The sequence below is a fragment of the Gorilla gorilla genome, chromosome X, assembly GCF_029281585.2.
Source record: "Gorilla gorilla gorilla isolate KB3781 chromosome X, NHGRI_mGorGor1-v2.1_pri, whole genome shotgun sequence".
NCBI lineage: Eukaryota > Metazoa > Chordata > Mammalia > Primates > Hominidae > Gorilla > Gorilla gorilla.
In genome coordinates this window covers 54,857,602-54,870,106 of record NC_073247.2, presented here as the reverse complement: position 1 = coordinate 54,870,106, position 12,505 = coordinate 54,857,602, and the positions used below count along the sequence as shown (strand labels likewise).

General features: G+C 44.8%; 1 pseudogene; it reads left to right on the top strand.

The window, feature by feature from the left end:
- The first annotated feature begins 9,289 nt into the window (after positions 1–9,289).
- LOC134757926 (uncharacterized) lies at positions 9,290–10,836 on the top strand (annotated as a pseudogene).
- The last annotated feature ends 1,669 nt before the right edge of the window (positions 10,837–12,505 follow it).

Genomic DNA, 12,505 nt, shown 5'->3' with positions numbered 1-12,505 from the left:
GGGAGGGTTCCAAATATGAAGCTTCTGTGTCATCAGGGATGTGTTAGCCTTCTGGCATAGATATTTGGCAATACATGCACGGAGAATTGCCAACCCAGGAAGCTTGCGTAAGTTTTGGTGTCCAGGGTTTTTACCAGGTTCATTATGTAGGGATGGTTGGTGGAATTATTACCCATGTGGTTGAACTCAAGCTCCAGCCACACTCTACTCCCACAGGGCAGGCTGATATCATGTGGCTCAAAGCCCCAACCTTCTAATTATGTGGTTGGTCTTTCTGGCATGGCCAGCCTCCAACCTGAGCCATCTATTAGCTTAAACTATCAGGTGGGGTCTGAGGGGTCCACATGCCTAACCAAGACGCTCCTATCACTTGGGAAATTTCAAGGGTTTAGAGGTTACCTCCCGGGAACTGAGGGCAAAGGCCAAATTCCTTTGCTTTTCTTCTCTCTCTATTCCTTCATTCCTTCAGAACCACAATATCATTATCACACTTAAAAAATTAATTTGAATTTTCAATATCCAATAAATGTTCCATTTTTTTCCCATTGGCTCATTAATAAAACCAGTTTATATCTTCAAATTAATATCCTAACAAGCTTCGCACATTGTACTTCGTTAATATGAATCTTAAGTTTCTTTTAGTTTATAGGTTTCCTTTCCCTTTTTTCCCCTTGCAATTTATTTGTGGAAGAAAGTGAGTCATTTGTTCTATAGAGTCTATCACATTCTGAATTTGCATAAATTACATAACTATACAATTCACCCACATACTGTTTACACTTAACATATTTGAATTAACTTAGCTAGAGCAGACAGTTCAAACACACCTTGTGGTACAGATATCATAGGCACGATTCTAGAAACCCTTGTGAAGCATTTAGCGAAATACTTGGTGACTTGGAAGCTCTGGAATATCTGTTCTAGTCCATCTCGATCCATCCTCCAAGCTTTGCTGCATATTACTTTGAATTAATGTATACTCCAGTGCACGGAGCGTCCAAGGACTTCAAGGCCTGTTTCTTTTTTCATTTTTTTTGAGACGGAGTCTTGCTCTGTTGCCCAGGCTGGAGTACAGTGGCACCATCTTGGTTCACTGTAACCTCCGCCTCCCGGGTTCACGCCATTCTCCTGCCTCAGCCTCCCAGGTAGCTGGGACTACAGGCACATGCCACCATACCCGGCTAATTTTTTTTGTATTTAGTAGACATGGAGCGTCACCGTATTGGCCAGGCTGGTCTCGAACTCCTGACCTTGTGATCTGCCCGCCTCGGCCTCCCAAAGTACTGGGATTACAGGCATGAGCCACCGCACCTGGCCATCAAGGCCTATTTCTACATGACAGACACTTCACAGAGGCCTGTTGCTGCGGTGCTGCCGAGGGGATTTTTTAAGAATGAAGCAAACTGGCATGTCTGTCTGTGACTTGGAACCGCTTGTAACGTCTGCCCATAAAGAAATGAAGATTTGACCAATGAGAGCTTTGGAGCTCTGGGGTTCATCTGTATGAACTCTGGAAAAACAAAACTGGAACTGTGGTTGGATTGGAAAGCTGGCTTTCTGGGCCCTGATGACCTTCAAGTCAGGATGTCACAGATTTACAGAATGCAACTGTAAAAAGCCCAACTAAATAAAACTGTGTCTGTCTCTAAAATAGGCATATCTTGTTAAAAAGGTCTTCGAGAAGTGTTTCAAGTGCTGAAATGGATGTGAGCTATCTGGTTCTCTTCCACCATAAAGGCATTGGAATTATGTCTTCCTATAATATGACATACCATGAACAGTATCATTCTATCCAGTGCAGTTAATGGTAATGTTGAAAACTGAGCCCCAAATAAGTGCCTTTAAAAATCCTATCGCAATTGTCTTGCAATTGATGAATCTATAAAAGTCCTTTCTCTAAGAGAGTTTCATTGTCATGTTCAGAGGAGAAATTGGCCCCCCACGATGAGTATGCATTAGGTGTTCCTAATGTATTTTCAAAGAGACAAGGCTAGGTCTCTCAGTTGTGTCTTTAGTCCAGGTTTCTGTCCTGTTAAACACAGTGTGAGGATGGGACAGATACCATGACCATTCCATGAATCCTTTTGTAACCAGAAGGAGCCCTTGGCCTATGGGACTCCATGAGGTATTCTGACCAAATGCCAAGGTATCTGGTGGATTTCAAATATAGGTTTACAAACTGATTTACCACAGTGTTGGAACTCAGAAACACACATGGTCTTATCCCCTGAACCTAGAACTCTGTCCATCCTAAGATCTGTCCCTCCACCAGATGTCCAGTGATTTAGCTATGAAGCCCAAAGGAAGTAAGCAAGTTCCTTTTTTTAATTTAATTTAATTTTTAATTTAATTAATTAATTAATTAATTAATTTTTGAAACTGAGTCTCGCTCTGTCTCCCAGGCTGGAGTGCAGTGGCACGATCTTGGCTCGCTGCAACCTCTGCCTCCTGGGTTCAAGTGATTCTCCTGCCTCAGCCTCCTGAGTAGCTGGGATTACAGGTGTGCACCACAACACCCGGCCAATTTTTGTATTTTTAGTAGAGATGGGGTTTCACCATGTTGGCTAGGCTGGTCTTGAATTCCTGACCTCAGATAATCCACCCACCTTGGCCTCCCAAAATGCTGGAATTACAGGCATGAACCATCATGCCCAGCCTTTTTTTTTTTTTTTTTAAAGATAGCAAGTTTTCATTCTTTCTTTCTTTCTTTTTTTCTTTTCTTTTCTTTTCTTTTTTTTTTTTTTTTTTTTTTGAGACAGGTTCTAGCTCTGTCACCCAGGCTGGAGTGCAGTGGCATGATCATTGCTCACTGCAGCCTCAACCTCCCAGGCTCAAGTGATTCTCCACGTCCTGAGTAGCTAGGACCACAGGCGTGCACCACTCTACCTGGCTAATTTTTGTATTTTTAGTAGAGATGGGGTTTTGCCATGTTGCCTAGGCTGGTCTTGAACTCCTGGGCTCAAGCGATCTGCCCACCCCGACCTCCCAAAGTGCTGGGACTACATGTGTGAGCCACTGCGCCCGGCCAGACAGCAAGATTTCATCATGACAGGCAAATTCTTTTTGGGAAGCATTGGGCTGCTAACCATGGTGGGTTTCAAGGATGAGGTCAGTAACTTTGTTCCTCTCCGGCTGCCATCACTGAACTCTTCATTTGAACCACCACGGTCAGTTTCTGGGAAACAGTTGAGAGACTGTCCGGTGGAGGGAAGCTGTATCCCTGGAAGCAAGTTTCCAGGAGGAAGTGGTGCTCTGGAGGAGTAGCTGCTAGAAGAAATCCTATGTTGGGAGCCAGCAAAGGGAAACGTGTAAGATGGCTCTGAAGAGTTTGGCTGAATGTTGTTAGGCCATATGGCTCAGGGAAGTGGAGGATGAGGCTGGGTTCTTAAGAGAGCTGCTGCTGGGGGCTGAAAATGCCTCCTGAAGCCCTGGAGAAATGGATATTGAGACTCAGAGGAGGAAGATTTGGGGTCTGAGAGGTTGTTGCCAAATGGAGCTGAGTGGAAAGTGGGAGTGAAGCTTTTGTGCTGTCCATACCGTTCATAAAAGACTGACTTGGGTCCAGGTTCTGGGTCCTCATTAGATGTCTGTGGCAAACTGTGTTGCTGCAATTTAGACTGTTGCTCCTCTGGAAAGCTTTTGCTGAGGGGAGCCCAGCAGGAGAGCTTTTTGTAGCCAGGAAGAACTCCTGGGGTTTTTCTTCTCAGAGGGCTGTGCCAGTGCCACTGTCCACTCAGCCAGGAAATTGAAGGGAGTGGTTACGGAGAGCTAGAGGGTGATACCTCAAAGGAACTGGGCCTTAGAAAGTTTCATTTTTACTTTCATACATGAAAGACCTGTGACTTTTTCTTTAAGTGCCATCGAATGGCTTGGATATTTGTTTCACCCAAATCTCATGTTGAAATTTAATCCCCAATGTTGGAGGTGGGGCCGGGTGGGAGGTGTTTGGGTCAGGAGGGAGGATCCCTCATGACTCAACGTTGTCCTCACAATATGAGTTCTCACGAGATCTGGCTGTTTAAAAGTGTGTGGCACCCCATCTCCAACCCCCTTCCACCCCTGCAGTTCCTACCCTGGCCATGTGATATGCCTGCTCCCCCTTTGTCTTCTGCCATGATTGGAAGATTCTGGAGGCCTCCCCAGAAGCAGATGCTGGCAGTATGCTTCCTGTAAAAGCCTGCAGAAGCACGAGCCAATGAAACCTCTTTTCTCAATGAATTACCCAGCCTCAGGTATTTCTTTATAGCAATGCGAGAATGGCCGAACACAACCATCTTAGTCCATTTGGGCTGCTACAACAAAATCCCATAAGTTGAGTGGCTTATAAACAACAGGAATTTATTTCTCAAAGTTCTGGAGGCTGGAAGTCCAGGATCAGGGTGCTGGCATGGTCACGTTCTGGGGAGGGTCCTCTTCAGGGTTCCAGATGGCCAACTTCTTGCTGTGTCCTCACATGAGGGAAGGAGCAAGAGAGTTCTCTCTTGGGCTCCTTCCTTTCTCCCTCCCTCCCTCCCTTCCTCCCTTCCTCCCTTCTTTCCTTCCTTCCTTCCTTTTCTTTTCTTTCTTCTTTATTTTCTCTTTTTTTAGAAGGAGTTTCCCTCTGTCACCCAGGCTGGAGTGCAGGGGCATCATCTCGGCTCACTGCAACCTCCGCCTCCTGGGTTCAAGCAATTCTCCTGCCTCAGCCTCCTGAGTAGCTGGGAGTACAGGCATGCACCGCCATACCCAGCTAATTTTTTTTTTTAATTTTTATTTTATTTTTTTAGTAGAGACGGGGTTTCACCATGTTGGCCAGGCTGGTCTTAAACTCCTGACCTCAAGTGATCCACCCGCTTCAGCCTCCCAATGTGCTGGGATGACAGACGTGAGCCACCGCATCCTTCCTTCCTTCCTTCCTTCCTTCCTTCCTTCCTTCCTTCCTTCCTTCTTCCTTCCTTCCTTCCTTCCTTCCTCTCTCTCTCTTTCTTTCTTCCTTTCTTTCTTTCCTTACTTTATTTTCTTTTCTTTCTTTCCTTTCTTTCTTTCAGACAGGGTCTCACTATGTTGCCCAGGGTGGTCTCAAACTTCTGGGCTCAAGCCATCTTCCCACTTCAGCCTCCCAAGTAGCTCAGACTACAGGCATGCACTACCACACCCGGCTGGGCCTTACTTACAAGGGCATTAATCCCATTCATGAGGGCTCCACCCTTCTGACCTGATCATCTCCCAAAGGCCCCACCTCCTAATACTATCATACTGGGGATTAGGATTTCAACATATGAATTTTGGGGTGGGGACACAAACATTCGGTCCATAGCAGGTGCTTCCAAGGGTCTAGAAAAGGGGTGTCCAATCTTTTGCCTTCCCTTGGATACTTTGGAAGAAGAAAAATTGTCTTGGGCCACCCATAAAATACATTAACACTAATGATAGCTGATGAGCTAAAAAAAAAATCGCAAAAAAGTCTCATCATGTTTTTAAAAAGTTTATGAATTTGTATTGGGCTGTATTCAAAGCCATCCTGGGGTGCATGCCGCCCATGGGCCACAGATTGGACAAGCTTGGTCTAGGGGTGTGAGTACAGAGTTCCCACTTGCTCTGATAGTCAACAGAGCCAGTTCCTTGGACGCAGCTTTGAACAAGTGGATGAAGTAATAATTAAAGTCTTTATTTAATGAGTCTTCCAGGTTGAGAAAAGCAGGATTGGCAAGACTCCTGACCAATGCCTTGCATGAGAGCATCCTGTTTGAGGCCCAGTGTGCAGACCTCCCTGATGTTCTGAAGGCCAAACAATGAGGCTGGCAATGTGGGCTGAAGGCATGAGGACCTTTTTAGCAGTCTCAGTCTATGATTTCTTCACCTTGACTTTAGAATGTGCCATTACTTTCTTCTTGTTCAGTATTGATGTCAGGGACTTATGCTGTGGTCTGCTCTCCTTACACAGAAACCTGGGCTGCACCAAGCTTTGAGGTCAGAGAGTTTGCATTCTGTCACCCAGGCAAGCTTTCTTGCAGTCTTGTTTCCTTCTGGATCAAGCCCTCCAGGTTCATCTTCACCCCCAGCCAGAGCACCTCCTTGATTTCATCACTCCACTGGAATTTCTTCCAGGCCCTGCTCTTCATTTCTTCTTCCTTACCAGGAACAAACAAACAAACAAACAAACAAACAAAAAACCTGTTCTCTCTATTCCTTGTCCTTCTCCTCTTCCAGCATCTTTGCAATCTTTGCATGTGTCTATGCCTGGCATTCATCCTGGTGCGTGGCCATCTGCTCTGGCATTGCCCTGCCAGTGGCTTCTTCGAGTTTCTGTAGAGGCTCCTTCAGATGCACTCGACAGTTCATAGAGATGAAGGTATTGAGCAAGTTTGACCAGGGTGTCCTCGCTGCAGGGCAGGCATGGAGCGAGATATCTGGCTGGCCATGCACCTCACAGCAAATCTGGCTACTCAGCTTCCATATCTGCATCTCCTTGTCCAATAGGATGCCACCCGTATCCTGGGTGAAGGACTTCCCTTTGCTCTCTCTCTCAGCAGCTCTGGCAGCCTGAACCGGCTCCTTAATGACCTTCTTCAGGGGCACTGGCAGGCCTTCTGGGAGGGAAGAGAACTCCGAATTCCTAGGCCAATCCCACCCTAAGGGAATCTCTTTCATCATCCATATCACAGAAGGCTCTTCCTTCTGGAGACTCACTGAGCAGCTGCTTCAAGTCCAAATCTGTCAGAGAGACCATGGCAGTGGCCGCCTGAAGCAAGTTACTGTCAGAAGCAGAACGGAAGGTTAAGAGCAAGGGGTGGGAGGTGCTCCCAATTCCCACAGGCTTCTGTTCCTTGTCCCCATTTTTCCTGGGCCTATTTCTTTCTGAAATTTCTCAAACCTCTTGATTCCTTAAAGCCCCAAGAACATTCTTTCTTCTTCTCTTTACCAGCACTGAAGTCTGTAAAGTCAGCTTTGGAAAACCTGGGCTTTGTTCATTTCATCTCCTTGTTGAAAGTGTCATCTTTCTTCTTTATCTTCTCACCACCTTTCTTCACCTTCTACTTTTTTGCTGATTTTTCTATATTGAAGTCATCATCAGATTCTGGTGTTTGTCATAACTGCAGGGTTCTCGACTTATTGTAATATCCTCCATACTTTGTGGTCAGAGAAGCAGGAATAAGCTTATGATATGCCTCAAGTCCAAATCAGTCAGTGAAGAAATCAGATTAATCATAGCCATCCCTCATACTGATCAAGCCCTGTATTCTGTCTTGTTTTGTTTTGTTTTTTGAGAAAGGGTCTCGTTCTGTCACCTAGGCTAGGGTGCTGTGGTGCTATCATAGCTCACTGCAGCCTCGAACTCCTGAACTCAAGTGATCCTCCTACCTAAGCCTCCCAAGTGGCAGGGACTACAGGCGCACATCACTATGCCTGACTAATTTTTAAATTTTTATTTTTGTAGAGACGGGGTCTTCCTGTGTTGTCCAGGGTGGTCTCGAACTCCTGGGCTCAAGCAATCCTTCTGCCTTGGCTTTCCAAAGTGCTGGGATTACAGGTGTGATCCACTGTGCCTGGCCTATTTCATCTTATCTATGATCCTTTTGACCCTGTTTCCAGGTTGAAGACTTCCTGCTTTTTCCTGTGCGTTCTTCAGCAGCTCTGGGTAGAACTATGGCAGCACTTGCCATCTGGGCCAGAGGGTGAGTATAAGCTGACCCATTGCTGCAGCTGATTTAGAGACTCGGTGCTGTTCTGCTCACCCAACCTCCTCTTCTCCAGATATATATATATATATGTACATATATGTGTGTATATATATGTATATATATGTGTGTATATATATATATACACATGTATATATATGTATACATATATGTATATATATGTATACATATATATATATATTTTTTTTTAATGTGGGATTCAAAAGGCCTGGGAGAGAGGTGAATTGTGTCCTGTGAGATTTTGACATTACTACAAACAAGGCTTGGCAGTTGCCACTGTATTGCTTCTTTGTCACAAGTACTATTGCACTGTGGCTGCAAATGTCCCTTCATCGGCAGGATGGGCCAAGATGCATGGGCTGTAGCTCTAGTTAGCAAGTGGGCCCTGAAGCAAGCCTACCAGTGGTGGCCTGTGCAATTGCACACTCCACATCCACAGATCAAAAAGCTCCTGTGAGAGCCAGGAAAGAGAGGGAAAATCCTAACCCAAGGTCTGTGAAACATTTCAGGGAACACTGGGGTGGCTTGTAGTTAATGCCATGAAAGAACTCGGAGTTCCAGTTTTTCAAAAACCAGTAGTTATAAAAGAGTATTCAAAATAGGCAAAGGACACCTCACTGAAGGAGATGTACAGATGGCAAATAAGCATTGGAAGAGATGCTCCACATCATATGTTATCAAGAAATTGCAAATTAAAACAAAAATGAGATGCCACCACACACCTATTAGAATGACCCAAAATCCAAAATACTGATAACACCAAATGCTGGTGAAGATTTGGAGCAACAGGAACTCTAATTCATTGCTGATGAGGATGTAAAATGGTGCAGTCACTTTAGAAGACAGTTTGGCAGGTTTTTACAAAACTAATCACACCCTTAATATACGATCTAGCAATCATGTTCCTATTTACCCAAATGAGTTGAATATTTACATATAACACACAAATCTGCACACAAATGTCTATAGCTGTTTTATTCATAATTGCCAAAACATGGAAGCACCCAAGATCTCTTTCAGTGGCTGCAGGGGTAAATAAACTGTGGCACATCCAGACAATGGAATATTATTAGTGCTAAAATGAAATGAGCTATCAAGCCAAGAAAAAACATGGAGGAACCCTAAATGCTCATTGCTAAGTGAAAGAACCCAATCTGAAAAGGCTACTTCCTGTGTGATTCCAACTATATGACCTTCTGGAAAAGGCAAAACTATAGAGACAGTAAAAAGATACGTGGTTGCCAGGGGTTAGTGGGGACAAAGAGAGGAAACAGGCAGAGTGCAGAGGATTTTTAGTACAGCAGAAATATTCTGTATGATTGGCATGTATAAGTGACATACATTTGTCCAAGCCCATAGGATATACAACACCAAGAGCGAACCCTAATGTACATTATGGACTTTGGGTGATGATGATGTGTCAATGGAGGCTCATCAATAGTAACAAATGTACCACTCTGGTAGGGGGATGGTGATAGTTGGGAGAGGAGGCATTTGGGAACTTTTTATATTTTCTGATCAACATTTTCTGTAAACCTAAAACTGCTCTATAAAAGAAAGCCTATTAACTTCATTTATTTATTTATTTAGAGACAAGATCTCACTCTGTCACTCAGGCTGGAGTGCAGTGGTGCAATCACAGCTCACTGCAGCCTTGACCTCCTGGGCTCAAGTGATCCTCCTGCCTCAGCCTCCAGATTAGCTGGGACTACAGGCGTGCACCACCATGCCTGGATAATTTTTAAAAACATTTTCAGCAGAGACAAGGTCTTGCTATGTTGCCCGTGCTGGTCTTAGGCTCCTGAGCTCAAGCAACCTTCCGCCTCAGCCTCCCAAAGTGTTGCGATTACAGGCGTGAGCTACCGTGCCTGGCCAACTTCTTTTAAAAAGCTGTCAAAACAGCAGAATAGACCTTCTGCAAAATGGCATCTGGCAGACAAGAGCAGGATCGGGAGCACAGTGGAGTGTACTCACTGAACCCAGCACCCAGAGGAGAGAAGAGGGGATCTGGCCTCCTGCTCCTCAAGCAGAGCCCCCAAAGGCAAAGAAATAGCTCTGGGCTCACTGTGTGGGACTAATGGCCTTAAGGGAGAGGGGGGTGAGGTCCATGGGTGTTGGGTGGCTCAGAAGGGCTGGGGGCTGTGGTTAGAAGCCTGGGGGGGGAAGGGAAGAAACCCAGTGAGAGGGGAAGGAGCCCTGCCTTCTTCTTCCTCTTTTTTTTTTTTTTTTTTTTTGAGACGGAGTCTGGCTCTGTCACCCAGGCTGGAATGCAGTGGTGCGATCAATCTCAGCTCACTGCAACCTCTGCCTCCCAGGTTCAAGCGATTCTTCTGCCTCAGCCTCCTGAGTAGCTGGGATTACAGGCATGCGCCACCATGCCCGGCTAATTCTTTTATTTTTTAATTTTTTAAAAATTTTTTAATTTTTTATTTTTAGTAGAGACACGGTTTCACCATGTTGGTCAGGCTGGTCTCGAACTCCTGACCTTGTGATCCACCTGCCTTGGCCTCCCAAAGTGCTGGGATTATAGGCATTAGCCACCACGCCTGGCCCTTTTTTTTTTTTTTTGAATAATTTCAACTTTTATTTTAGATTCAGGGGTTACAAGTACAGGTTTGTTACCTGGGTATAGTGTGTGATGCTGAGGTTTGGAGTAAAGATCCCATCACCTAGAAAAGTGAGCATAATACTCAATAGTTAGTCTTTCAACCCTTACCCCTTGCCTCGCTCCTCACTCTAGTAGTCCCCAGTATCTATTGTTCCCATCTTTATGTCCATGAGTACCTGATGTTTAGCTCCCAATTATAGGTGAAAGCATGCAGTATTTGGTTTTCTGTTTCTGTGTTAATTTGCTTAGGTTTATGGCCTCCAGCTGCATCCATATTGCTGCAAAGGACATGATCTTGTTCCTTTTTATGGCTGCATAGCATTCCATGGTATATGTGTACCACATTTCTTTCCTTCCTTCCTTCCTTCCTCTCTCTCTCTCTCTCTTTCTTTTTTGGTGGAGTCTCACTCCGTTGCCCAGGCTGGAGTACACTGGCCCAATCTCAGCTCACTACAACTTCTGCCACCAGGGTTCAAGCGATTCTCCTGCCTTAGCCTCCCAAGTAGCTGGGATTACAGGCACCCACCACCACACCTGGCTAAATATTGTATTTTTAGTAGAGACGGGGGTTTTGGCATATTGGCCTGGCTGGTCTTGAACTCTTGACCTCAGGTGATCTGCCCTCCTCGGCCTCCCAAAGTGCTGGGATTACAGGCTTGAGCCACAGCGCCCAGCCCACGTTTTATCTAAACCACCAGTGAGGGGCACGTAGGTTGATTCGATGTATTTGCTATTGTAAGTAATGCTGCAATGAACGTATGAGTGCAGGTGTCTTTTTGGTAGAACGATCTATTTTCTTTTGGATATATACCCAGTAATGGGATTGCTGGGTTGAATGGTAGTTCTAAGTTGTTTGAGAAAGCTCCAAATGCTTTCCACAGTCCTGCCCTGTTTTTAATAAATGTGTTGTCTTCACTGATCTCCTGGAGCATCCCAAACATAATTATTTTCAAGTCTTTTTCTGTCTCATAACATTGACTTTACATGTATTGAGTTCATATCAAAATTTTTATTTTGTTGCATGTTTTTGCCTTAGCATGAGATTTTTTCATGTGTTGTAGAATCTTTGTCTGCACCTTCATTTGGAGTGCCTTTTCCTTTTTTTTAAATTTCCTTTTCATTTGTTTTATTTTCACTGACATTCTTTCTCTATTGAGCTGTTTGGCAGTTGCCTCAACTCAGCATTCCTTTAGCAGCAGGAAATGGAATTCAAGTGGCGCACGTGCCTTATATTTCCTGGGTTTGTTACTCCATATAGATTTGAAGAACCATTGTCCATGAAAAGTGAAACCATCACTTCTGCAGTGAACCCCTGGCATCTCTTGTAATTTGATTCTGCACCAGCTCAGACTTCTCTTTTAACCAGGGCCCCAGTCATACCCTCTTTCCAGGCGGAGGCTCTGGCTTCTATGTGCACGCACTACATTTACATTTTTGTGAGCTTGACCCCAGTAGAGGTTTGGTGCAAAAAAATTGCCCTCTTTCTATCTCTACTTGCTTCTTCTGCATAAACTAATCCAGAATCTTCATTCCATTTGGCTTGGGATTCGGAGAAAACCTTTCAGCAGTGAAAGAGAAGAACAAGGCAGAAATGTAGAGAGAAACAAAACCTAGAGATGGGGAGAGAGGAATTCATGAGTTCCCCATTTTCCTCAAGCCCTGTTCTCTGCCCTTCCTGAAGTTTGATTGTCTAACACTTCCTTAGATTCCAGGAGACACCTAGGTGTCCTTATAATACCTCTCCTATATATTTTTTGCTCCAAGGAGTTTCTGATACTTGGAATCAAAAGAGGCATGGTGAGTCTACGTCTCTTGGGCTTCCCTTGATACAGTGTGTTGTGATTCCTATGCCAGGCACTACTGCACCCCACACTCTGGAAGTTATCACTTCCACAACCCCTGCTTTGGAATAGCAATCTTGGTTTTCAATCTTCAGTGGGAGAGTTTGGACACCTCCTGCTACAGACAAACTTTACAGAAAAGCAGAGTTTGGTCAGGAAAACTGGGCCATTGTATGTATTGCAGGAAACAAAGGGTTTAAAGGATCACAGGAATATGGAGGAGTGGGGGAGTAAGAGTCTAAAGGCTGCAGCTGGAAGGCTGAAGAAACAGTCACTGATGCTTTCAACATGAACCATTCGACTGGGACAGGTGGTTCTCAGAAGTTCTCCAGGAATTCTCAAATTCACAATGATCCAACCAACCTTCCACTTTCCAG